We start from the raw sequence: 27,942 nt of genomic DNA, 5'->3' as shown, positions 1-27,942 counted from the left end.
ATACTCAACCATGTCATAAACTTCACTGGCAGCACAGTTTTGTTGTGACCAAGGCATTGGAAATGTGTGAAGGGGAAGGGGAAAGGAAAGACATATTGACCAGGAAGAGAAGGAAATTTTCATAGTATGTGATGAGAGGTTTTACAGAACTTAGTGCACATTGTAAAACACAAATTTGAAAATCCCAAATTCTGCACCATTTTCCCTCCCTCTAATGCATTTTGCACTCCCTGAAATATCAACTGTGTGTTTCTCCCTCCACAGATACCAGTGATCAATGCCAAAGCCCCATTGCCTGTGGAGAAGGTGATGTTTGACTTCCTTGTACAGCTGCAGTTCGTGTGGTGAAGGTGTTCCCACAATGTGTTTGGGTAAGAGCTGTGAGAGATTATTCACTCAGCGACAGTGAAGAGTTGACTGTGTGTGTGCAAATCATCAACAGTTTGTTTTTTTTAATCATATTTATAATTCCACGGAAATACTATTGAGAACTTCTGACATAAGGCAAAAGGTGGGGATATTAGGTCAGGTGATCAAAAGAATTGCCAAATAAGCAGGTTTTCAGGAATACCTTTGAAGGAGGGAAGCAGGTCTGAGGCTGTTAGGGTGGGAATTCCAGACCGTGTTGCCTTGGCAACAGTAGAAACAGCCAGAGCAGTGAAGCAATGAATAAACACATCGTTGGGAGTCTGAAAGAAAATGAGTTGTCGGGGTTTCACAGGTTGTGTGGTGCAGGGAGACAGGGATGTTCACAGCCAGGAATTACATCAAGGGTGAGAATTTTAAATTGTTGCTTGTTAATAGGAGCCTTTTGATAGATCAACAAGTTTTGGTACAAGTGAGCACTTCGGCAGTAGGGTTTTAGATAACTCTCGAGATTACATGGAAGTTGAATGTGGGAGGCTGGCCAGGAGTGTGTTTGGATAATGAAGTCTGGAGATAACACAGGGATGGACGAGTGTTTCAGTAAATGAGCTGAGACTAGGGTGGAGTTGGGTGATGTCACTGATGTAGGAATAGTGCTTTTGGAGTTGGGCTGCTCCTCCTCCTCATCACTCCCCCTCACCAATTCACAGATATTGTTCCTTGTTCTACCTGTCTGTCTTTTCTGGTTATGTCCTTCTCTCCCATTCTGCTACAAACTAATATTTGAACCCACCATTGTTTGAAAAACCTGCTCCATCCTGACTCTCCCTTTCCTTTCTGAATTCCTTGTATTTGGTGTCCCTTAAGGATCTCTCCTTGGTCCCTCCTGTTTCTCACCTACGTACTGCCAGGAGGTGACATTGTCCAAAAGCACCGTGTTAGGTTTCACATGTACACTGTCAATGCCCAGCTCTCCCTCCCCATCATCCCTCTCCATTACTCAGTTACCAAACTGCTCATCGCACTCCCACTACGTGATTGGCTGCAATTTCCTGCAACGGAACGTTGCAATGGTTAAACCCATTGCCTTCAGTTGCTATTACAAATTACTTTCCCTGACTGCTGAGCCCCTCCCTCTCCCTGGGAACTGTCTGAGACAGAACCACACTCTTGACAATATTGCTCTCATATCTGACCCCAAGGTGACCTTCTGATCAGACATCTACACAATCACAAACACCAGGAATTACAATCTCTTAAAACGTTGCTTGTCTCCACCTCACCCCAGCTCCATTGCTACTGAAACCCCTGACCCGTGTCGGTGTTGCCTTAAACTTGTCGAATCCAAAACTGAACCCATGATTCCGTGACTGACCCAGAATCTAGTTCCAGACTCCCTCATGTTGGGAAACATCCTCCCATTGTTTACCCTGTCAAGCTCCTTAAGAATCCTACATGTTACTATGAGACCACCTCTCATTCTTCCCAAATCCAGTGAGAAGAGTCCCAACCTCTTCAGCCTTTTCTTAAAAGATAATCCCTGCAAACCAGGGTTCATCCCAGTCAATCTTCTGTGAAATGCCTCTGATGGAATGATGTATTTCCTTAAATAAAGGGACCAAAACTTCTGTCATTACTCCAGATGTGGTCTGACTCGCACTTTATAAAGTTCCTCTCAGGTATATACTCCAAACAATCCCTTTAAACTTGCACAGATGTTGTTGGAAATGCTCAGCAGGTCATGCAGCATCTGTGAAGAAAGTTCAGTTCACGTTTCGGGTCTGGTCACCCTTCCTCAGATACGTTAACTCTAATTTCTTTTCACAGATGCTGCTAGACCTGCTGAGCTTTTCCAGAAACTTCTGTTTCTCTTCCTGGTTTACAGCATCTTCAGTTGGTTCGGTTTTCATATCCTTTAAACTTCCCATCTCTCTTCTAGAATTTGTCATTTCCAACTTGGAAAAAAGATTCACATTTGTTTGGACTCCTCTACCCTGAGGAAAAAAGAAACCATGACTAGTAACCCTATCATTGCTCCTCATAATTTTATAAAGTTTGATTAAAGCCACGTAAAGTGTCCAGTGCTGCAGGGAAATAGCCTCAGCCTATTCAGCCGCTCCCTATGGTTCAAATGTTCCAATACTGGCAACACCCTAGTAAAACTTTTCTGAACTCTTGCAAGTTTCCCAACAACTTTCCTGTAACAGGGATTCTGGAATTGAAAGCAGTCTGGGGATTCCAAAAGTGGCCGAGCCAATAAACTGTACAACCGAAACATGATCTCCCAACTCCTATCCTCAATGCACTGCCCAATAACAGCTAGCATACCGCACACCACCTTCACTGACCTGTCTACCTTCAACCACACTTTCAAGGAACTATCAACCCACACTGCACGGTCTGTTTGTCTGTCAACACTTCCCAGGAACTTGTCATTAAGAGGTTGAGTCCTATTCTGGTAACATCTTTCTGAAATCAGGGAGACCACAATTGAATACAATATTCTAAAACTGACCTCCCCAATGCCCTACTCAGCCACAACGTGCCCTCCTAATCCCTATACTCAGTGACAGAATCCCTACAGTGTGGAAGCAGGCCTTTCGGCCCATGAGACCATAGCAACCATCGGAACAGCATTCCACCCTAACTCTGTAACCTACCATTACCCAAAGCTCATCCAGCTAATCTGCATATCTTTGGATTTCTGGGAGGAAATTAAGAGCACCCAGAGAAAGCCCACGCAGACACACAGGGAGAATGTGCAAGCACCACACAGACAGTGGAATCGAACCAGAGTACATTTATTGATCAGCACATTCCATTCAATGTTCGTGTCCCAAAATGCCACGTTAAGCACCTGATCTCCCTGAAATTCTACTTTCCAAGAACGATACAGTTGTTCTGAGCCCTTCAGAAAGAATTAAGGTGAGGAGGAGAAAACAGGAACAGGGTTGAGTTTTAGCTCTATAAAATAGCTCTTTATCTTCCCCCCGTCTCCCCCCACTCTGTCCATCCCCCCCCGTCGGCCTGTCCCTACCCCCTACCCTGTCGACCTGTTCCCCCTGCCACCGGCCCGTTCCCCCTGCCTGTTCCCCTCCTCTCATCCCACTTTTTGTCCCCACCCCTCTCTGTCCCCCCTCTCTTTCCCCACCCACTTCAGTCTCACCCCTCTCGATCCACCCACCCCCTGTCTGCCTACCCTCCCTCCCAGTCCCCTGTTTCTGTACTCCCCCACTGCCGGGCAAATATCTTGTCTATTTACCCTATCCATGCCCACCCTGATTTTAAAAATCTCTTTCAGGTCACCATTCAGCCTCTGACGCTCCAGGGAAAACAGCCTATCCAACCCTGGCAACATGCTATAATTCTTTTCTGATCTCTTTAAAGTTTAAGAACATCCATCTGATCGGAAGGAGAACAGAATTATATGGAATATTGATTCAGCAACTTTTGCAATGTCCTGTACAGCCGCAATATGACCTCCCAACCCCTATACTCAATGCTCCGACCAGTAAAGACAAGCAGACCACTGTGGCCTTCACTATCCTATCTACTTGCTACTCTACTGTCAAGGAACTATGAACCTACAGTCCAAGGACTCTTTGTTTAGCAGCACTCCCCAGGAACTTACTATTAACTGTATAAGTCCTGCTAAAGTTTGCTTTTCCAAAATGCAGCAGCTCGCATTTTTCTAAACTGAACTCCTCAGCCCATTCACCCATCTGATCCAGATCCTCTTGTACTCTGAGGTAATCTTTTTCACTGTCTACTACCCCTCCCATTTTGGTGTCATCTGCAAACTCACTTACAATACCTCTTATGTTCACATCTAAATCATGGATATAAATGGCGAAAAGTAGTGGATCCAGCACCGATCCTTGTGACACTCCACTGGTCACAGGCCTCCAGCCTGAAAAGCACCCTCTGCCCTTCTACCTTCGAGCCAGTTCTGTACTCCATGCGATCTAACCTTGCTGACCAGTCTTCCATGAGGAACCTTGTCAAACACGTTACTGAAATCCATGTAGATCATGTCCATGCTCTGACCTCAGCAATCCTCTTTGTTACTACTTCAAAAAAACTGAGTCAAATTTATGAGATATGATTTCCCATGCAAAAGGCTGTTATTAGTATCCAGGATTTAACTCTGTACATTGGGGTCTGCGTTGCCCAGTTATCGATGTTAACATTCTGGATGAAGTTCAAGTATGCCAGCATCTTGTCAGTGACTCTGTATTGAGTCTTGTTAATGTCACCAACACAGGTGAGTTCCTTTTGAAAGGCAGTCCCTGTATCCCTTGCCCACCAGGAAATAGCGTAAGTGTCCTTACCTCTGGACTAGGAGGATCAGGTTCAGAGTTGAGTAACAGCATCTTTGAAGAGGCTGATTAGTAAACCTGCCCAAGCCACCAGGCCATACAGTCTCCCAGCTGTCCCTGCCTGAGCCTCCAAACAGAACCTTCCTGTAGTTTCTCTCCTGTCAGACTCTCCCATTGCTCGGTTTGTCCAGGATCCCCTCCTGCTGCTGCACTGATCCTGTCCCTCACTGACCTGTCCATCCCCCAGTGTCTTCCACATTCATTCACTGTTCACAATCCCATTGTCCCTGTCCTCCAGCCCCGCCCCCTCCCATCGATAGAGATTGCTCAGTGGTTAGCACTGCTGCCTCACAGCACCAGGTACCCGGGTTCGATTCCGGCCACGGGCAACTGTCTGTGTGGAATTTGCGCATTCTCCCTGTGTCTGAGCAGGTTTCCTCCCACAATCCAAAGATGTGCAGGGCAGGTGAGTTGACCATTCTAAATTGCCCAGCGTTTTATTTACATTAGTTAGGGGGCATGGGTCTGTGTAAGTTACTGTTTGGCGGGTCAGTATGGACTTGTTTGGCCGAAGGGCCTGTTTCCATACTGTAGGGATTCTGATATATTGGGCAGCAGCTGCTGTCCATCACCCGGACTCCTGTATGATCGGGAGCACGTGCTGTAGGAGGGGAGACCAGTGCACGGGCGCAGTGCTGACCAATTGTGGGACTATGTGCAGCATAGGTCAGTGCCTGGGAAGGAGGCTGTGGGTGTGAGGGATTAATCTATCATTAGCAGCTTCATCCCTCTGGGAGCAGGACCCAGGGGAACGGCCCTTCTCTTGCTACCCTGACATGTGATCAGACTATCAGTGGTGCAGCGTTTTGCAGAAAGTTATCAGAACTCTTTTGTGAAGATTCAGGGTTGTTATGGAAAGGGACAAGGATGGGCCTGCAATTAGAATTCTAATTTGGCTCATTTTAGTCAGATGGGTCTTGGCCAGAGTGTGCAGGAAACTGTGTATGCAGGATGGTTCTCATCAGGAGCTAGGAAACTAAATTCGAAGAGAGAGTGTGTGAGAACTGGGTGTGGAGGAAAGGAGTGGGGGGATTGGTTTGGATTTCAGTTCACAGAAGAGAGAAATTGTGAGACTGAGGTTTAAAACTTTGGCGGAACAAGGAAACTACAGTTTAATACTACAATTGTCTTTTGAATTTCCATCCTGTATTAACAGTGGTAACTTGTGTGCTCTGTTTTATGGTACTGAAAGGGTGGATTTGCGGATGAGAAATTCAAATTGAACTTCATGTTCAGATCTGATAGTTACTTGATCCGTGCCGATCTGAATATCATTGGCCTTTTCATCTGGAAGGAAAGGTGTGCATTCTGTCCGTGGGCGAATATTTCAAATCTCAGTGTGACTGGAAAAGTACTGCGACACAGCCAAGTCCATGTCAGCATGGTGGGTGTGGAGAGAGAGTTCATTTGTTTTTGAAAGTCTGGACAATCCTGGCACATTTCCCAGGAACAATTAAGCCACAACTTTGCTTTGTAGAAGGACAAGTCTTTAATTAACTATACAACCAGAAAGACACAAGGATACCTGCACCATGGGAAACACTATGAAAACGGGATTGTTGTAAAGGAGTTCATTCTCGATCATGGATTGTAATCCATTGGCATTGTCCCGTCGGTTCCAGCACCGTGGGGAAACACTGGAAATATGATGAATGTAATGTAGGTTTCAGTTATTAAACTGTAAAAAGTGCAGAACAATTTACAAGGGTGTTGCCAGGGCTCAGGGGTCTGAGTTATAGGGAGAGGTTGGACAAATGAGGATTTTGTTTCGAGCAGAGGAAACAGAGGGGGTTCTTTGCGAGAAGTGTATAAGACCATGAGAGGCATGGATAAGGAGAATGCAATCAGGCTTTTTCCCAGGAACTCGAGGATTGAACAGCTTGATTGGATCAGTTTAAGGTTAGAGGAGAAAGAATAAAAGGGAGGCTGAGTGGCAACTGTTTTACACAGAGGGTGGTATGTATATGGAAGGAGCTGCCAGTGGAAGTGGTTGAGGCAGGAACACTCAACAGGTAAAAGGCATTTGGACAAATACATGGATAAGAAAGGGTCAGAAGCAAATGGGCCAAGTGCAGGGAAATGGGGTTAGCGTGGATGGACATTCTGGTCGGCATGGGCCAGGTTGGGCCAAAGGACCTGTCTGTGCTGTCAGATTCTATGACTCTAAGTGCGTTTGCTATTTCTCCCCCTAACTCTGTTGGTATCCTGGGATGTATTCCATCAGGGCAATGAGACTTGTCTACCTTTTAGCTCCATTAACTTGCCCAGCTCTAACTCTTTCACGATAATAGTTATTATCTAGGTCCTCACCTTCCTCAGTCTCCTTATCAATTACTGCCATGCTCTTTGTGTCCTCCACTGTGAAGACTGACTGCTGTGTACTCATATTCGTGAACCCTGCAGGATAGGAATAACTAGGTCCAGAACTCTGAGAGGTCTTTTTTGAGTCTTTATTGATGAGACATTGCAGTTACATGGATAGCATACATACAAAACGCCTTCAGGCAGCATCAGGTAACTCCCCGCCTGTCCAATGTGCCGCTCCCATTCTTATACCTTTATGGTTTGGGACTTTGAATAGAGACTGTCTCTCAGTATTATCTCCATGGCAACGCAAGTTAGAAAGTCTAATTCAGTTCAGCACTTTGTGGTTAAACCACACACCCCTCTCCCACGCCCCCGTGGCTCCCTCAAGTATGTGACAGGCACTTCAGTTTCAGTGGGGCTGTCTGTCAGGTTTCTGATGTGGAGGAGCCAGGGTTGGGATGGACAAAGTTAAAAACCACACATCACTAGGTTATAGTCCAACAGGATTATTTGGAAGTACAAGTTTTTGGAGTGTGATGTGATTTTTAACTTGATCAGGATTATCTCTATGGTAACAGTTAAGTGCTTCAACAATTAGAGGCAATATGTTCCCCAAACAATATGTTCCCCTCTAGCAGTGTAAACTGTTATTCCAGCCCTGGGGATAGCAACTCGTCACTTTTCTCCCCCAATCCCATCTCGCTTTCTGTTGATCTGTAAAGTTTTTCTAATCTCCTTGGTCTTTGCCAATTTGTATGCATTCTATTTCAGTTTCATAGACTCCCTTATTTCCTGAGCCACCCATGGCAGATTATTCCTTTTCCTACAGTCCTTCCTTTTCCCTGATATATACTTTTGCTGAGCACTTCAAAAAAGTTCTTTGATATTCCCGCACTGTCCGTCAACTTTCCCACCAAAAAGTCTTTGTTTCCAGTCTACATTAGCCAACTCCTGCCTCATCCTATTGTCGTCTCCTTTTGTTTAGGCACTGGATCTTGGGATTGGATTTAATCTTCCAACTTTCCATCTTTGTTCTAAGGTCAACCAGACTTATCAGAATTCTTTTATCAGATTACGAGGTGAGGCGATGTTTCCTGGGTGTTTTGGTTTTCATTGTCAGTGACCTTGGCTTTGTAATAAAGTACAGGATAGATATTCACAACAGCGTACTCTGGACACTGCGAATGTACGACGTAATCTGAAACCATAAATCACTGTCTCCCCTCAGTTTAAAATTGCAAAATCATTATCTCCTACACGCTTCCTCCCTACCTAAGATTGGAATGCTAATTTTCCTGACTATCTGTCATTTTCCGAAAATCTCCTTTGGTGAAGGTGGTGATTCTTGGATTCAGCTTTCCAGTTATTACCGCCTCTCCAAGGACACCCTGCTTTATCCTCAATCATAGAATAGAATCCCAACAGTGTGGCAGGAGAGCATTGGCCCATCAAACCCCACCAACCATCCAAAGAACATCCCACCTGGAGCACCCCATCCTTGTAACACTGCATTTCCCATAGCTGATCCACTGAGTCTGCACAATCATGGAGACTGTGGACAAGTCCACACCGACCCGCCGAAGCGCAACCCACCCATACCCCTACATTTACCCCTTACCTAACACTATGGGCACACACAGAAACACAAAAGGCAGCATGTGTACCTGAGTTGAATGAACCTGGACTTAGGAAAATGTGACAACAATCACAACTAGTTAGAATTACAGAATCCCTTAGGCGCACAAAGAGACTATTTGGTCCATTGAGTCTGCAATGACCTGCTGTCCCACGCTACTTCCATAACCCCACATTTAGCATGGCTAACCCAACCCACCTAAACTACACACTACAGGCCATGTTCGCACGGCCAATCCATCAAACTGGCACATCTGTGGGAGGGTCCCATATTATGTCTAAGTGCTCAGGATTGTGGATGAAGGCTCACAAATACTTGAGTCTGACGCAAATCCTCTTTTATTTTCAAAATAAAATCTGGGGGAAATTGCAGCCAGACAGATTTCCAATTATCTCATGAGGAAGAGAATTCAAAACTCGTGCCCCTGACCCAGGGTGCGCAGTGAAGTCACAGAGATCTGGGAACCATCAGAAATGTAACAAGTTGTGTGCAAAGTGGGGGTGAGGCAAGGACAAAAAGACAGTCTGTCACACGGGGGAAGGCAGGAGAGATTAAATTGCACAAATGGTAGTCCCTCAAGGCCATGGGGAATGGAGTTAGGGCTGGGAAAGACACCAGGAAACAAGGTGAGCAGCTGTCAAAGAAATACATTGAAAAAACAGATTATAACAACATAGAGGGCAGAGTACACAGTCTGAAATTGTTGCTCTCATTGGTGAGTACAGAACGCTGTAAAGCCTGGGTCATTCTATTACAGCCAACACATGCAGGATTGGCCAAGTGGCCTCGATCTGTGCTGAACTTTCTGATAAATGTATTCTGACATTTGGAATTCAGGTCGGATGATGTTCATAAATTCTCAAATTGGACTTGAGTTTAATATTCTGGAGAAATGTTAAATAAATCGCAATGATCCCATTCTGCAGACTTTAGTCCACAGCCCTGTGTGTTCCAGCATCTCAGTTACATCCATGTCCTTTTATTCTAATGTGATGCTGGTTACTGCCTCTGCCAGTCCATCAGTGAGTTCCTGCTCGCCTCCATCTCCGAGTGAAATGAATTCTCCTCTCACCTTCTTTCTGAGAATTAGTTTCAATCTAAATCCTCCAGTTTCTGACCTCTCAGTTAATGAATAGCTCCTTCCTATCCACTCGATCTGGATTCCTCAGCATTTTATCACTTCAGCCACATCTCAGCTCATCCTCCTTGGAAATCATCCACAGCCTATCCAACCTTCCCTCAGAGCAGAAATTTTCCAATTGTAGAAACATTCTGATCAATCTCCTGTGTACCCTCTCTGGTGTGATCACATCAACCCTGGAATAAGGGGATCAGATGTGTGCAGTACTTTTACCGCAGTCAAACGAGTGTTCCTGACATTTTCCATGTCACCTCCGTGTTCTTGTGGTTGTCACTCACACAAGAAGTGTCCTGGTTTTCCCACATGGAACTGGATGTGCACTCCATGGGGCTGGGATTCCCTACCATGTGTTTATTTGTTCACCAATCCTCAATTAACTTCAGATTAAAACAAGATTATCAGCTACCCACCAATCAACTTCTTCCATTATACTGAAGTCACCTTAATTTTAAAGTGATTTTAAAAAGTATTACTATCTAAACACAACAGGCTTTAAGTTGCTGATCAAGTATTCAGATGTCTCTACTGTTACAGTCACTTGAAGATTATCTTTACATTCAGCTACATTTGGTGAATTGAACACTGATTGTAAATATATGAATATCAAACGGACTGGAATTTTATAATGATTAATCCAGTCTGACATTCTTGTTGGTTAATATCTTGAAGAGAACTGTCCTCAGAATTCCAGCTGTGCGCTGACTTCATTCACAACTTGATGTGGCTGGACTGCAGATTTAAGATCTGTTCTGTTGTTTCCTGGATTGCTTCACTCTCTATCATTTGCTGCTTATGCTGTTAGGCACACAAGTAGTCTTCTTTGGTAACTTCATCAGGTTAACACCTCATTTTTAGGTATTCATGCTGATGTTACTGACATGCCCTCCTGAATTCTCTCAGATGAATGAGGATTGATACTCTGGTTTGATGGTAAGAGGTAATTTGGGGGATATGCTTGGCCGTGATTCTGTAAGTTTTGTTGGAGTACAATTCGACTGCTGTTGTTGGATGGAAAGAGCTAAACTCTTACACTGTTGGCCCCATATACGACATGCAGTTTCATGAACACTGATAGGCCAAGACATGAAATAGGAGCAACACTGTACAATAATGCAGGATCACAACTGCAGTAAGGGGAGTTTAAGATCCAACTTGACATAGGAGTAGGGAAAGAAGCAGCTAATCAGATAGTGTCTCTTTATGATTATGAGTGAGACAATGAGATTATTGTACTGTTGGAGGTGAGGGTGGAGGAGGTTGGGGAGAAGGAGAGTTCTTCTACAAAAACGAATCTGCCTGAGAGTTGTGAGATAGAATTGATTGCCATGCATTTAACAGAAAGCTAATTGAAACTGGTTTTATCCCCAAAAGATAACAAGACTGATGATGCTTCTAATCATCATCAGAAACAAACCCCAGAATACATGGTTCGGAGATGGATGTCAACAGCCAATCAACATCCAACTCCTGCAATCATTGAGCAAACGTATGTGTGATTACCCAGTTCTGATGAACCAGACAATCACTGTTCACTCTGTGCAGATGGACAGCGATGTGGGGAAGTCTTGGCCGAGTGGTATTGTCGCGAGACAGTTAATCTAAAACCCAAGTTAGTGTTCTGGAGACCTGGGTTCAAAGCCTGCTGCAGCAGATAGGGGGGAATTTGAATTCAATTAAAAAAAAAACTTATGAATTCAGAGTCTAATGATGACCATTAATCGATTGTCAGAAAAACCCATCTGGTTCAGTAATGCCCTTTCAGAAAGGAAGCTGCCATCCTTACCTGGTCTGGTCTACATTGTGACCTCAGACCTACAGCAATGTGGTTGACTCTTACCTGCCCTCTGGGCAATTAGGGATGGGCAGTAAATGCTGCCGGGCCAGCAACATCCTCATCCTGTGAATGAATAAAGGAAAATAAAAATCTGTACCCAGTGTGAATCTGTGCATGGTCAACAATGTTGTGAACATTTCCAAAGCTAAGATCTTTATGTGCACAACTTTATGAGCTACCAAAACCATTGTTCATTACTTGGCGTGAAAAAGAGGAAAAAAGAGGAAAAAAATCGTTCAACTGTGGCTATCAGTAAATTGACTGGTGTCCCAGCAGGATGGATGCCTGAGTGAATCCCATCTCCCCTCCCCCTCTTCCCCCCCCCCCCCCCCCCCCATACACACAGCAGGTGAACAACTCTTCAGTCTGACTGGTTTGGCCAATTTGCAGGTGGGATGGGTAAAGAATTCCCTTCTGGCATTCCCCACATTTCCAGAGTCGGTCCCTAGTGTGGCTGCACTGGGGTTTTGCCATTTCAGATAAATGCTCGCAGACTGTGACACACACCGTTAGCCCCCTCCCCCCCACCCCCACCCCCCACCCCCCACCACCCCCCTCCCCCCCCCCCCCCAAAGAACCCAGTATAAAACAGTAAACATTATCTCCTTCTGTGGAGGGACAGCCTGTATTGGTCTGAGTAGGAACACTGAGCAGATTTACCTAAATGATAACTTCATCGGTGACCAGAGCAAGTTAAGCAAGTCCAAATAAAATGCATTAAGCACAGAAAGAGACCCATCAAATCCAAGCTGGCTCTCTGTTGCAGAATCCAATATTCTCATTCCCATACGTACCCCAAACTCTGCAAGTTTATTTCCCTCCAAACTGATCTAATTGTTTTTATCAATCATTGATCTTCTCTCTTTGTACCACCATAATAGGCAACATGTTCTGCATATTTCCAGCCAATACAGTCAGCAGAAACACTTGCTCATCTCCCGCTGTCTCAAAACCTTACATCTGACCTTATCTCTTGTGCCATCACCTATCGAATGCAGATATTTTTGTCTGCTATATCTAGGTCTGTTATAATCTTATACAGCTCTATCACAAACATATCCAACTTCTTCACTTCAAAGAAAATCACAATTTCTTCAAATCAATCCAGTGACGGCATTTTCTTCATCAGTGAACCACTCCAGTAAGTCTATACGCCACAGTCTGAAAATCACTCAGATCCTTCATTGTTGATGCCTATTTTGTTCCACAAATCCAGACGATGCAAGTTTTCTGCACAACAGCAGTAGATTTATTATTGGACAGCCGGTGAGAGTTTCAAAGTGTCTCTAAAGTAGCTGAGTGTCTACTTGTAGAGACTCTTCTTCACAAATCTCTGCCTTACCCACAGAGACAGTATATTTAATAGGAATTAGACAAAGCCATATCAGTGCAGAACAGGCCCTTCGGCCCTCAATATTGCGCCGACCTGTGGAATTTTCTCAACTCGTCCCCCTGCACTATCCCAAAATCATCCATGAGCTTATCTAAGGATTGTTTAAAACTCCCTAATGTGGCTGAGTTGACTACCTTAGCTGGTAGGGCATTCCACACACTTACCACACTCTCTGTGTAAAGAATTTGCCTCTGACATCTGTCTTAAATCTATCACCCCTCAATTTGTAGTTGTGCCCTCTTGTGCAAGCTGTCATCATCATCCTAAGAAAATGACTATCACTGTCTACCATATCTAATCCTCTGATCATCTTGTATGTCTCTATCAAATCCCCCCCTTAGACGCCTTCTGTCCAATGAGAACAGATCCAAGATCTCAGCCGTTTCTCATAAGAACTTCCCTCCACACCAGGCATGATACTGATAAATCTCCTCTGCACCTTTTCCAATGCTTCCACATCCTTTTTGTAATGGGGCGACCAGAACTGTAGACAATATTAAAACTGTGGCCACACCAGCATTTTGTATAGTTGCAGCATGATATTGCGGTTCCAGAACTCAATCCCTCTACCAATGAAACCTAACATGCCATATGCCGCCTTAACAGCACTATTCACCTGGGTGGCAACCTTCAGGGATCTATGTACATGGACTCCAACATCCCTCTGCACACCCACACTACCAAGAATCTTTCCATTGACCCAGTACTCTGCCTTCCTGTTATTCTTCTCAAAGTGCATCACCTCACATTTAGCTGCATTGAACTGCACTTGCACCTCTCAGCCCAATTCTGCAGTTTATCTAAATCCCCCTGCAACCTGTAACATTCTTCCAAACTGTCTACTACTCCACAGACTTTAGTGTCGAATGCAAATTTACTAATCCATCCACCTATGCCTGCGTCTAAGTCATTTATAAAAATGACAAACAGCAGTGGTCCCAAAACAGATCCTTGTGGAACACCACAAGTAACTGGGCTCCAGACTGAATATTTTCCATCACCCACCACTCGCTGCCTTCTTTCAGAAAGCCAGTTTCTAATCCAAACTGCTAAATCACCATCAACTCCATGCCTCTGCATTTTCTCCATCTGCCTACCATGTGGAACCTTATCAAAGGCTTTACTGAAGTCCATGTATACCACGTCAACTGCCCTAGTTTCATCTAAATGCTTGGTCACCCTCTCAAAAAACTCAATGAGTTTTGTGAGACACAACCTGTCCTTGACGAAACTATGTTGACTATCTGAAATCAAATTGTTGCTTGTTAGATGATTCTAACTGTTATCTCTTATAATCCTTTCCAAAAACTTTCCTACAATGGAAATAAGGCTCACTGGTCTATAATTACCTGGGTCATCTCTGCTGCCCTTTTTGAACAAGGGCACAACATTTGCAATCCTCCAGTCCTCGGGTACTAAACCCATAGACAATGATGACTCAAATATCAAAGCCAAAGGCTCTGCTATCTCCTCCCTAGCTTCCCAGAGAATCCACGGATAAACCCCATCCGTCCTGGGGACTTGTCTACTTTCACTCCTTCTAGAATTGATAACACCTCTGCGTAACTAACCTCAATCCTTTCTAGTTTAATATCTCGTACCTCATTTTTGTCCTCTACAATATTCTCCTTTTCCTGTGTAAACACCGATGAGAAATATTCATTTCGCACTTCTCCGATCTCTGCAGGGTCCACACTCAACTTCCCACTTATGTCTTTGATTAGCCCTATTCCTACCCTAATCACCCTTTTATTCTTCACACACCAAGAGAAAATTTCAGGGTTATCCTTTATTCTGTTTGCTAAAGACTGCACGTGTCCTCCCTTTGCTTTTCTTAACTCTCTCTTTAAATCCTTCCTAGCTGATCTGTAACTCTCTATTGCTTCATCAACACATAAGCCTCTTTCTTCTTCTTCACAAGAGATACAATTTCTGTAGTAAACCATGGTTTACAAACTCTGTCTGTGCCAGTTGGGTCACCCCACAGCCATTGACTTTCCAAAGAGAACAATCCAAGATTTTCTAACCGCTCCAGGCAATCCAGGCAACATCCTGGTAAACCTGTTTCCACCTTCCCAAAAGCCTTCACATTCTACCTGTAATGTGGTGATCAAAATGGCACACAATCCCCCAAAGGTGGCCTGATTATAGTTTTATATTCACTCCCCTGACAGAAGAAGGCAAGCCTGCCATTCACCTCCTTCACCACTTTCAGGGATCTTTCAGCTTGCAACTGAAGATCCCTCTGTATATCAGGGCTGCTCAGGACCCTTCCGTTTATTGTATACATTCCTCTTGCTTTGTGTCTTCCAAAATGCATTACCTCACACTTGTCTGAATTAAAATATATCTGCAATTTCTCCACAAAACTTTCTGACTCATCTCTTTCTTGCTGTATCCTTTGACATCATTCTTCACGATTCACAACTTCAACAGTTTGTGCCATCTACAAACTTGCTCATTAAAACATTTACATTTTCAAACTTTTCATTTATATACATTACAAGCAACAGATGTTCCAGTTCTGATCCTTGTGGAACAGCACTAGTCATAGACCTCCAGCCAGCAACATGCCCCTGCACAACTGTTGCTGGGAGAAATATCAAAGAGGAGCCTTGAGTTCTGGGTTGAGCAGCACGACCAACGTTTATTCAGAGCTCCTTACTAATACATGATGGGAGAGGTCCCTCTCTGGCTCCCCCAGATAAGTCCAGCATTTTGATGTGTTTACTTCATATGTTCCAGTAATATTTTCCACCTGACCTGAACTCCAGGATTTGGAATGTCAGCTCGGATATTTCCATGTTTCCTTTCCCAGTCTCTGATTCTCTCAGCTCATGCAGCTGCTTTGCCAGTTCTTTCACAAATGTTTTAACCCTATCCTTGTCATTGCACATCTCCGGCCCTCCCACTACCACACATCTCCGGCCCTCCCACTACCACACATCTCCGGCCCTCCCACTACCATACCCTGTGGCATCTGCATAGTCCATCCAGTCACTAATTCAAAGGGGGACAGTCCCATCCGCATTGCTGCGGTTGTCCTCGGTTTCATTAGGCTGGTGGGGAGTACTCTAACCCATCGCTGTCCTGTCTCTGAGAGAGCCTCCATCAGACTAGCTTTCAGTGTCTGCGTCATTCCTTCTACTGTCCCAGAGCTCTGGGGGTGGTATGGGGGTTGGGATTTCTGTTCAGTACCAAACAGGGCACATTGCTCTTTAGCTATGTTCCCTGTAAGATTTGTCCCTTGTTCAGAATCTGCAGGAGAATGCTTCCACCCACTGAGTAAACCTATTTATTGAAACCCAGCAGGATTTCCTTCCCTGGGATTGGGATGTGTGTGTGTAAAATCCATTTGTAATTGTTCCTATGGGCCCCTGGGTCCCTGCTGCTGCCTCCATTTTATTGCTTTCCCCTGGCTCACACTTTGAACAGACTACACACTTTCGACAAAACCTTGCTGTATTTCTCCCTGTTCCAGGCAAGGATTGTAGTGGATCATCTGATATTGCATTTTATCCTCCCCAATATGGGCCAGCCCATGATATGTTTTTAATAATGTTTGTCTTATACAGTGTAGTGGCACTGCTGGATCATCCAGACTCTGTTGTGTCCTATTACTGCCCCACCCTTTTCCCATTCCTGTTTCTCCTGTTGTAGGACTGTTTCTGGGAATATCTTTAAACCTTCCTCTCTCACTTCTGTAGCTACGACCATTGCCATCTCCTCAAATGTCTGCCCTGTTTCAGTCAGTATTTCACATCTAAGATTATTAAAGGATTTGACACTCTGGAGGCAGGAAGCATGTTTCCGCTGATGGGTGAGTCCTGAACCAGAGGACACAGTTTAAAAATAAGGTGTAGGCCACTTAGAACAGAGTTGAGGATAAACTTCTTCACCCAGATAATGGTGGGTGTCTGGAATGCTCTGCCCCAGAAGGCTGTGGAGGCGAAGTCTCTGGATGCTTTCAAGAAAGAATTGGATTGAGTTATTAAGGATAGTGGAATTAAGGGTTATGGGGATAAGGCAGGAGCAGGATACTGATTGAGGATGATCAGCCATCATCATAATGAATGGTGGTGCTGTTTCGAAGGGCAGAAGGGCCTACTCCTGCACCTATTGTCTATTGTCTATTCACCTGCCTTACCCACAAACTCACTGCCCCATTGGTGTGGGGTTTCTACTTCCCTGTGAGCTCTAATCTTCATTATTGCTGCTTCACTGGGAAAGTTAGCTGCTTCCACTAACTCTCTGACCTGTCCTTCATGTTCTACGTGCCCACAGACAGGGTGATGTACCCTCACCGAGCCCAGGCTATCATTTTGTCATGAACTATACCAAAGGCATGCTGTCTGTCTGTGTATATGCTGACTGCCTGACCCCTGGCTAATGTCCGCGCTTCTGTCAGGGCTCGTGATGGTTCTGCCATTTCTGGGTAATTCTCCACAAAAGTCCTCCAATAATTAAACAATCCTAAAGTTTGCCTTATCCCCTTCTTGGTGTGGGGGTGAATAGTTTTGAAATCATGGTCTTTCGTTCCACTGGGATTGTCCCCCTCCCTTCCTGATTTGATCTTCCTGATGTGATGTCCCAGGTACATCTCTCCCTACCTTCCCATGCTCTGTGGGTTAATTTTAAGCCTGGCCTGCCTGACCTGACCCAATACTCTGTGTAATATCCGGATGTGTTCTTTCTCTCCAACTGAGGTAATGAGGTGTTGGTAAGATTAAATCGAAGCACTCCATCAGCCATGTATCGGTGGGATATACTGGAATATTATGAGGTCCCTGAGGTAACTGGATCCAGGTCTATTGCTTTCCTCAGACAGTAAATACTAGCTTTTCCTGACCGTTCTAGGTCTACAGGAACCCATTCACAATATCAAAGGCTGAGACTGTATATTGTTGCAATTTTAATCCATTAAATAAAGTGGTGTGGTTCACTACTGTAGGATACTCTTTAGTGGCAGATTTACTGAGGGAGGTGTAATCAATAGTGAGGTGGGATGAGCCGTTTGGCTTCTGTGAGTTAGTCTGGGATACTGTTGGTCTGACTATTCCCTGCTTCTCTCAATCTGTTACTGTCACAATTATTGCCTCCTCAGCCCCAGCTTTAATGGGATCCGGTTTGCGTGGGGAGTGAGAGGGCCCTCGATCTTTACAGGATCTACAGATATTAACCCGCATTCCTGTTTGAGTTACCCGCCCTGCTGTTTGGGTCCTAGCTATAACTCCACAGATTCCCTGACTGTTCCAGTCTCCCTGCAAGGTAACTACTCTGGAGATGTCGCCTCTCCTTTGCTTCCTGTCCTGGGCCTGGCTAGATTGTTCCCATATTAGAGTTTGTGCCTCTACATCAATAGTTGCTCTGAACTGTTCTAAAATGGGAACTCCCAGAATGGTCCCTTCCTCAGTGTCCCACTCCCATATCTGAATATATTTTGCCGTGTCCATGATCTGCATTGGGACAGATTTATTTCATCCAGCTTCCTTGATTCCCTCTCCAACTGTCCTCATTTTAGTAATTGAGGGGTGAGGGGCAAATCCATGTCGGTAACTGATATAGATGCTCCTTTTATTAATATTTGTTCTGCTGGTTCCCAAACACAGCGTCATGTGCCTACGTGAGCACAGGTACACACACAATGTGAAGATCTATCTCCCTCTCTTTGCCTACGTTCCTTGTCTATGTGCCCTTTCCTGCTTCCCTTGTAACATTGTGAGTCTGGTTACCCTCCCTGTACTGCAGTACCTTCCCTATACAATACTACCCTCCCTGTGTTTCTGAGTTTTTCTCAGCTCTCATGTCCCAATTCAGAATGTGGTTAGAATGATCTCCCACTGGGAGTCCCATGTTTATAATTACAATTAAATAGGGTCCCATGTCATCTTTTAAATACATCAAACCGATTTCATCATCACAGGTTGGGGTTTGGTATTCCCCCATGGTCCTTACACACCTCAGGCTTCCTCTCTGTATGATCCTCGATAATACCCTTGGGTCCCTGGGTCATCAAGGTGATTTTAGCCCATTCAGTCTGTCCCCTCCCCAGTGTATCCCTGTAGTATCTGTAAATGCCTGGAGGCACTCATCGGCTGTGCACTGGGGGGGCGTCGGCTCACACCCTCACCCTCACTTTGCAGAGACAGGTTCTGCTGTACACGTCAGGGTATCTTGGCCTCAGAGATTTTGGCCTAACACCATCATCAGTGAGACTGTACCTCAACTAATTCATCCATATTCTCCCAATAAGGTCCATTACTACCATTTCTCTATCAGGCTGGGTGTGAACACACCAGCATCTGTCATTCAGCAGGTGAACTGTTCATGTTTGGTTTCTGTCAGTTCCCTTTGTTGCTCCCTACTGTCTGTCCAAGTTGACCTTTGATGCCCAGTGGTGCCATGGACCTGGCCTTCTGGGCATTACAGTGTGGTGGGTGATCGCACCCATTGCCGTCCCTCTGTCCATACATGGGCACGTCACCATCTAACCCGTTCCAGTCAGTGTCACCATCCTCACTGCCTTCTGAGGACAGCGGGGCACTGGGTAACTCCCCCCCACTGTAACTACCACCTGGCCCTTTGGCTTTAAGGCCTCACGTCTGAGAGCCAACACCTTCACTTGTTCCTGTTTCCCATAATAATGTAACATATCCTGTCATTCCTGGAATAAAACAGAGCAAAATGTAAATTTGGTTTAACTTAAAATAAGAATAGTTTGACATTCACTCGACATATCTATAGAGGTGAGAATTGTACTGTGATTATTTAAGTGAATTTAATGTGATCATACCGTGAAAATAAACCTGATAATCAACGACAATGAATGAACTGAATAATATGTGGTTATTTGTTCCAGTACTTGCATTGAAAATTCAATTTTATTTTAATGCTTGTCACCCATTACACCATAAGCATTCTTATTAGGGAATAAAGTAATGGAAGGATATCAGAGAAAATAAATAGACTTTAATTTTAGCTACACTGCAATAATGAACCAAAACAATATTTGGAAATATGGGAAAACTACATAACAAACTTTCCAGTGTCTTTATTGACGTGAAAACTATTTTAGTTTGCAGGTTGTTTTGCACTAAGAATAATTGGAAATGAATTGTGATTATGAATTGACCATTTAAAATATATTTTGAAGAGAATAGTCAGATATATTTTTGGAGGAAATTAGGAAAGGAAATAAATATGTATACATTGGTATTAATAGTTTTAAAATGTTTGGAAGTTGACTGGGATTATTTGATTGAGAGAATCTGTATGATTATAAATTTTGAATTCACCTTTTTCATTGCATTGTTGGTTTCACTAGAATCTGTTGTGGTCTAAGCTCTTGTTGCGTGCAATGGACTGTCACTAATAGCTTAATTAACCTGCGAGTCTCAGATTAGGTTTCCTTTGTCTGTAAGTCAGTCTGTAAGTGCGCGACACACCTGCTTTTTCTGAGGGAAAATAGAGATTCCTTTCAAAGGAAATAAGTGGCAGTTTTCACTGAGAATGGTGTCTACCACACACCATCAGCAGGGAAGGGTTTTTCTCACGAATTCCAATCTCTATCTATAAATCTGATGGTACCTGTGTTTGTCAGTTTGTGGAGGATTCAGCCCCTTTGTTCTGAGCTGTTTTTTATACAAGCAGTTGGTTCATTCTGTCTTTGCCAAGAATGTTGTTTACTTTCCCCTTTTACTGTGATTCTGCAGGTTAGAATAGTCTGAGAGTCAATAATGTTCAATAACTGAACATTGAATGGTTTTGACTCTAACAGAGCAGTGGCCTTGTTTTCAGCTCATTATTCACTTTCCATTTCCTGGTTGTGTTGAATGTTACAGAAACAGGCTCTGAGCAATGTTTCCATTCACTTGTGTTGGAGTCACTGACAGCCACGTGGTCAGTCAGTTTCAGGCTGATGGATCAGTTTCTCTGTCCTATTAGATGGTGGTCACTTGCTCAGTTTCCGATGGCTCACCTGAGTGTCAGTCCATCAGCTGCTGAAACCCTCCATCCAGCATTTGTTCCCTCTCACAGTGACTACTCCAATACAGTCGCAGCTTGTCTCCCACATTCACCTCCACATCCTCATGATCACCTCAGATTCTACTGTCTGTGTTCTTGCAGCAAGTTGTGTAAGACACCTACTTCAGTTTTAACCTGATCTATATTATGTTCAGAAAGATCATTTCAAAATGTGATTCACTGCTTCTTCAGGACCTTCCTGAAGAAGGGCTTATGCCCGAAGCGTCGATTCACCTGCTCCTTTGATGCTGCCTGACCTGTGCTTTTCCAGCAACACATTTTCAGTTGTAATTGTAGTAACCAGTTAATTACAAGTTACTGACAAAATATTTTAAGAGAAGCTGCTATTGGTGGTGGAAATGCTGCTGGTTGGTATAAAAGAGGGCTGGGGTGAATACTGTACTCGGTTTTGATGAGAATGTTGAGCAATGTAAGATTCTTTTATCTTTGTTAATAAGAAGAGGCAGAGATTGTAGCTAGGACATCCACAATCATCCACCCTCACCATCACTGATGCTCAGCAGCAGCAGTGCCAATCAAGCGGGCTGCTTTATTCCGGATGGTATCAAGTTTCTTGAGTGTTGTTAGGGCTGCACTCATCCAGGCAAGTGGGGAGTATTCCATCACACTCCTGACTTGTGCCTGGTAGCGTTTGGACAGGATTTCAGGAGCCAGGAGTTAAATTACTCTTGTAGCCACTGTGTTTATGTGGTGAGACCAATTCAGTTCCTGATCAATGATTATCCACAGGATAATGTTGATAGTGGGTGTTCAGTCATGGTAACACCATCGAGTGTCAAGGGATGGTGGTTAGGTTATGTCTTATATGTGATAGCCTGCATTTGTGTGGCATGTGTGTTACTTGCCACCTGTAAGCCCAAGCCTGGATATTGTCCAGATCTTGTTGTACTTGGTCTTGGACTGCTTCAGTACCTGAGAAGTAAATTATTTATTAACATTAAATAGTCACGAGATTATGCAAATAATTCCTGTTCATATCCGCACATTGCACAGTCATGTAGCAAAATTAAATTTCTCCTTCTTACAAGTGTACTGATAGATTTTCGAAAATCTAAGTGTTGCTAATATCTAATTAATGTTCAGTTCAGTAGGGGGTATAAATGTGTAATAATGGCTCAGTACATGAAGTAATGTGAAGATATTGCAATGTACAAACTCACAATGATTGTGAATGTTCAATTTTTATTTTAACCATGGAAACACAGTTGAATTGATTAAATTATATTTCACTTCAATGCTCACATTCATTGTATTTCTAATCACAATAAGAGCAAAATTATTTAAAATTCATGTCACTTTTTTATGGATACAAAATAGAATTAACACCCGTTTGTTCTTTCCTTTACCAATCACAGTGAAGTTTGAGTTGTAGAATGCTAGATTGATACAGCACGGAAACAGGCCATTCAGCCTAACTTGGCATTCCGGCCAGGTTTCCTAAACTAAACCAGTCCCATTTCACTGTGTTTGTCCCATACCCCTTTGGACGTTTTCTATCCAATAAACTGTCCAAAAGTCTTTTAGATGTTGTAATTGTACCAGCCACTGCCCTTCCTCTCACAGCTCATCCCAATATGTGAAACACACTGTGTGGAAAAGTTGCCCCTCAGACCCCTTTTAAATCTTTCCCCCTTACCTTAAATATTATTTACACTGTAGAATCTTTAAGACTGCAAAGTTATTAAAAGTTGAGAGGTATTTAGAAGCAGCGTAATAACATTCAGTCTTTAATCAGTGATGTGAAGCAAATAAATTCAAGATGTTGTGATCACTATAATGAACAACAGTTACAAGTTGAGACAGTGTTGGTTGAAAAGCAATTCAGTCGACACTTAGATATTTTCTAATCAACTCTGAGGTGTTTTGACACATCTCTGTTGAAGGTGGGAATTGAACCCATGGCTCCTGGTCTACTAGTACACATAACCAGAGCCCTCCATAATATTCCCATGCAGGAAGGGCAGGACTATAATCACATACTTACTGTGTTTATTCACAAGTAAAACTGCTCAGATATTTATTGTTATAATTGGACTAGGATTGTATTAGACAGTTCCAGTGTGTAATGGACCGATAAAAAGGATTAGTAATTTCTAATAATGATGGAACGAAGCAACAATGTTCTTAAATAAGCACAAATCTCATGATAATCAAGTAAGTCAATTTGTTTGAAGCAGTTATTCATCTGCATAAATTAAAATTAACCTGCTTTTTAATGCACATGAATTGGAAATAAAGCATTAGTCATTCAATGTGACTACTCAGCGAAAAACAACTTCCCTCATTTTCAAAAAAATGTGATTTCTAAGAATTCAAGATTTATTGTAAAAGCATAGAACAAACATTTGTTAATTCTGGTTTATTTACACAAGGAACACGTGAAATTTAAATAATGCTAAACATGAAAAATACTTAGCTCTTATTGTAATAATCAGAAATGTAGCAATGTTAGAATTGAAGTGAAATACAATCAATACAAGAATGTAAACAAAACTGTGGATGCTGGAAATCACAAACAAACTCAGTAATTGCTGGAAAATAACTCAGCAGGTCTGGCAGCATCTGTGGAGAGAGTTGGGCCCAGTGACCTTTCTTCAGACTGCATTTTTTCTTACAACCAATTTAATCCAGCTAAGATTCCACACTTAAAATTATTTTTGCTAAGATTAAGAGATTGTAGAGTGCAATATTGTTTGTATCAGTTGATGTACTGAGACATAGTTCCACATATACAGCTAGAGATTTTGGATTTCAACAATGATTACCGGTTAGATTTTGGTAATAATTAGTTTTAAAATGGCTGATAACAAATTTAAGAATGATGAGAAAACTCTTATTGCGATGTAATTGTGCAATATGTTGGAAAAAAAAATGAAATATTTATGTGAAAAATAGTTAGCAATTCCTAAATTGATAAGACTGATTAATGATCCTTCCATTAATACGAGAATTCAAATGAAAGAGAATGAGAGAGTTAAAATGAGTGTTGGGTGAGAGAACTTTGGTTGATTGCAGGTGTGTTGACCTGAAAAGAATGTCAATATTTCATTATGATACTGGCTCTAATAATAATGGATTGAACGAAAATGTAAATCTCATGATGGTGTGATAATTGAAATGACAATTAAATAATATTTAATGTGAGAACGCGACACTTAAAATGATACAATATTTTCAAAGCAGTTTGTACTGGATATTCGTTAAGATCAATAAACTCAGAATTAAAATATTGGGTTTATTTTTTTTAAAAAATCGCACTTTAGAAGATTATTCATCAGAATTATTCTGTCATTGAAAAAACCTCATTTCTTCAAGAATTCTGCATTTCCCTCATTTTCTGTCTTTTTTCCACAGGGATCTGTACTGGAACCCTTCTGTTTGTGATGCAATTATATAGAAGTGACATAGATTAAAATCTAATTGGGTGAGTTAATAAGTTTGCAGATGATATAACGTTCAGTGCAGATGGGGACAATGTTGAGTGTTGTCAAATAATGCAGCAGGAAAAAGATAAATTGCAGATATGGGCAGAGTAATTAAAGGTGAAACTTAATCCAGACAAGTGTGAGGTGTTTCACTTTGGAAACTCAAATGTTAAAAAAAGTAGATAGTTAATGGCAGGACCCTAACAGCTTTATTATTCAAAGGGATCTTGGCGTTCAAGACCATGGCTCCCTGAAAGTGACCATGCAAGTAATTAGGTGGTTAGGAAGGCAAATGGCATGCTTGCCATTATTGGTAAGGGAACTGGTTACAAGAGTCACGAAGTCATGTTGTAACATTTTAACATTTTGGTTAAGGCATACTTAAAGTATTGTATTCACTTTTGTTTGCCATGTTCCAGGAAGGGTATGGAGGATTTGGAGAGGGTACAGAGGGCGTTTACCAGGATGCTGCCTGGATTTGGAGAGGCGAGAAAATTTCAGATTGCTTTTTTGTGAAGTGGTGGAGACTGGGGGAAGATTTGATAGAAGTCTGTACAATCATGAGATACGTAGATAGGGTTGACGGTCAGAAAGTTTTTCCCAGAGTTGAAGCGTCAAAAACTATGTGACATGTGTTTAAGGTTAGGAGGGAAAGTTCAAGGTGCATGTTAGGGGCAATTTGTTTTGTACACAGGGAGTGATTGGTGTCTGGAATGAACTTCGAGGGTTGGTGGTGGAAGCAGATACATTAAGGCTCTTTAATGTTCATTTCGATAATTTGGAAGGGTATGGACCAAGGGTAGGCAGAAGGGATGAGTTTCTTTTACATTATGTTCAGCACAACGTTATGGGCCAAATGGCCCATTCCTGTGCTGCACAGATCTTTGAGAGAAAGCTAATGTCTATCTCATATGACATTTAATCTAATCAATGTTTAGCCACTGGTGTCAGAAATACGAAGAAAATAAGTAGATAATGAACTTGACTATAATCTAAAAATATAGTCAATTAAATTTACAGAGGTAATTTTTTGATATTTGTTCTGAATTTTCAGATTAGCAACTTTGATGGAGATGTGTTTAAAATGTTTGCAGTTATTGATGTTCTGACCCAACATTACCCTTGTTAAACTGAAGATTGGACCAGAAACCTGTTAGAAAACTTGAAAATATTCAGCAAGGTGAGATGCACATCATAATTTCTTACTGCCTATACTACAATAACAAAATCTTTCAGGTCTACACCAAAAAGCATTGATTTGCAGCTAATGCTCATTATAAATATCTGAATGCTACTCGTTTCAACAATCAAAGTAATCTCAGCCTCATCGATGAAGAGATATCTTAGACATTTCACTAATAATTACTCTTTATGTTGACACATTGCTCGTTCAAACATTAATGAGATTTCTCATTAATATTCAGTTTAATTATAGCATATTAATAATTTAGTTATTATTAATATCTAATAATTGATCAATCCAGTAAGGGATATAACAGTGGAATTATGGCTCAGTACATTAACTGATGGAAAGATATTGTTGTGTTCACTCTCCCAATTATTGTGAATATCGATGTGTATTTTGATTTGATTTGATTAGATTTTTCTTCAACACGAAGATTTATTGTATTTCTGATCACAGTAATAGTTAAATATTTTAAAGCTAAAAAATTTCAAATTTGTGACCTTTTTGTCAATAAGAAAAAAGAATTTACATGCGTATGTTCTTTTCTTTATCAGAGTAAATTTTGAATTGTTGGAAGTTATACATGTGTGTAAGGAAGGGGAGCTGCCTGCAGCTGAATAGTCACATTGAATGATTTTTTTTTGCGATTACATCCTGCTGCTAATCATTCTAGTTATCTTTTCATTTCAGGAAAAACTGCTTTAAACATATTCCGCAGTTGAATTTTGCATGAATTTACAATAAGCGCATGGTATGTGTATTTATCTTTCTTTCAATTGACATGATTTTAATTTTTAATTAAGAGCATATGTGCTTAGTACCACATCACAGCAAACCCGTTTGGAAATATTGAATCACTTAATGTGTCAGTGTTCTAAAATAGATTACCAATTCATTGTTCGTCCAACAATTACACAGTAATTTAATTTAGGTTTTGTAGCAAATATCGTGAGATTCACATTTCAATTTAAATCATTATTTCGTAGTGCCAATTTTACAAAGAAAAAATTATCTTTTATTCCAGGTCAACACAACCACAAACCAAGCAATGATTCCTCATCCAACACTGACTGGAAATATCTGATATCTTCTCATTTGAATGTTCACAGAAAGCATTGGATTCATATTCAGCCTTACAAATGAAGATACGTCTGATTGTTTTAGACTCCAATTCTACATGTTGCGGATTGTAATATGACATTTCTAATCATTTTAAGTTTACAGTGACTAGTTTTAACACTAATTGTTACTTATATCTAATATGTAATCATTGATCAAATCAGTATAGTCGGCTTTAAGTGTGGAATTAAGTCGCAGTGACGTAAGCATATTGCATGGTACTGTTTCCTAATAGTTGCGAATGTTGATTTTTATTTTAATGCTGAAATCCTTATTGATTTGCTGCTGTAGGGAAGCCCCGAGCAGCCTGCCTTGGAATTAAAACACAAAATGGTGGAGGGGAGATAAATAAGACGAACAGTCTGTTTCAGTCTTAAGTTTAAAAAAGAACATTTTGTACAATCCTACTCCAAGTCCATAAGCATGCCATTCCAGACAGTCATATTCCAGATAGTGATAAGAGAATGCAGGCACACAGAAAAATAACCAACCCTGACTTTCATTAATGAAAGAATGATTGTCCCAGTGAATGAATAAACACCAACTGCAGGATAGAGCCCAGCTAACTTCCACAGCGGCTGTCAGGGAAACAGACAGGGTTTGATTGTCAGAAATAGTTACTATTTTAAAGTATCTCGGAACATTTAAAAAGTTTCTAATTACATATTCTTGAGAATCGTGAATAAGGCAGAGTGAGAGGCCCAAAGGACTGCAGCAATTAATTTTGTAATGTGAGGAAATAAAATGCACAGAGATCCCATGGCCTGGAGATTATAGCACCTGTAAAACACCATGAAGCAATAAGAAGCTCGGGCTATCCATAGCGATGTTCATCCAAGATTAGGTGTTCTACAGGATCGGGTGTCTGTATCATGAGGGAAGGACTGTAACCACATTACATGTGGACATTGTAATACAGAAGGTGTGTAAAAATACTGTTTTTTACTGTGCACGTTACAGTGTGTCATGGACCTCCCTTCCTAGATTGGCCTCGCGGGATGATCCCTGCATTAACTGATTGCAGCATGAATAAACATCTTCCACTTGCCTGAGTTCGGCCTATCTCCTCAGTCTTCATTCCCTGTCAGGGGAAATCACTCTGACTGCTAT

General features: G+C 42.2%; 1 long non-coding RNA gene across 1 annotated transcript; it reads left to right on the top strand.

The window, feature by feature from the left end:
* Positions 1-267: 267 nt before the first annotated feature.
* Positions 268-27,942, top strand: LOC140471509 (uncharacterized). Its single transcript, XR_011957063.1, has 4 exons — positions 268-371; positions 25,582-25,707; positions 26,404-26,464; positions 26,738-27,942. It is a non-coding gene; the product is annotated as an uncharacterized lncRNA (long non-coding RNA).

Source organism: Chiloscyllium punctatum, unplaced genomic scaffold, assembly GCF_047496795.1.
Source record: "Chiloscyllium punctatum isolate Juve2018m unplaced genomic scaffold, sChiPun1.3 scaffold_91, whole genome shotgun sequence".
Taxonomy (NCBI): Eukaryota; Metazoa; Chordata; class Chondrichthyes; order Orectolobiformes; family Hemiscylliidae; genus Chiloscyllium; species Chiloscyllium punctatum.
Note: the sequence above shows the minus strand (reverse complement) of the source record. Positions and strands in the feature narration are given on the sequence as shown.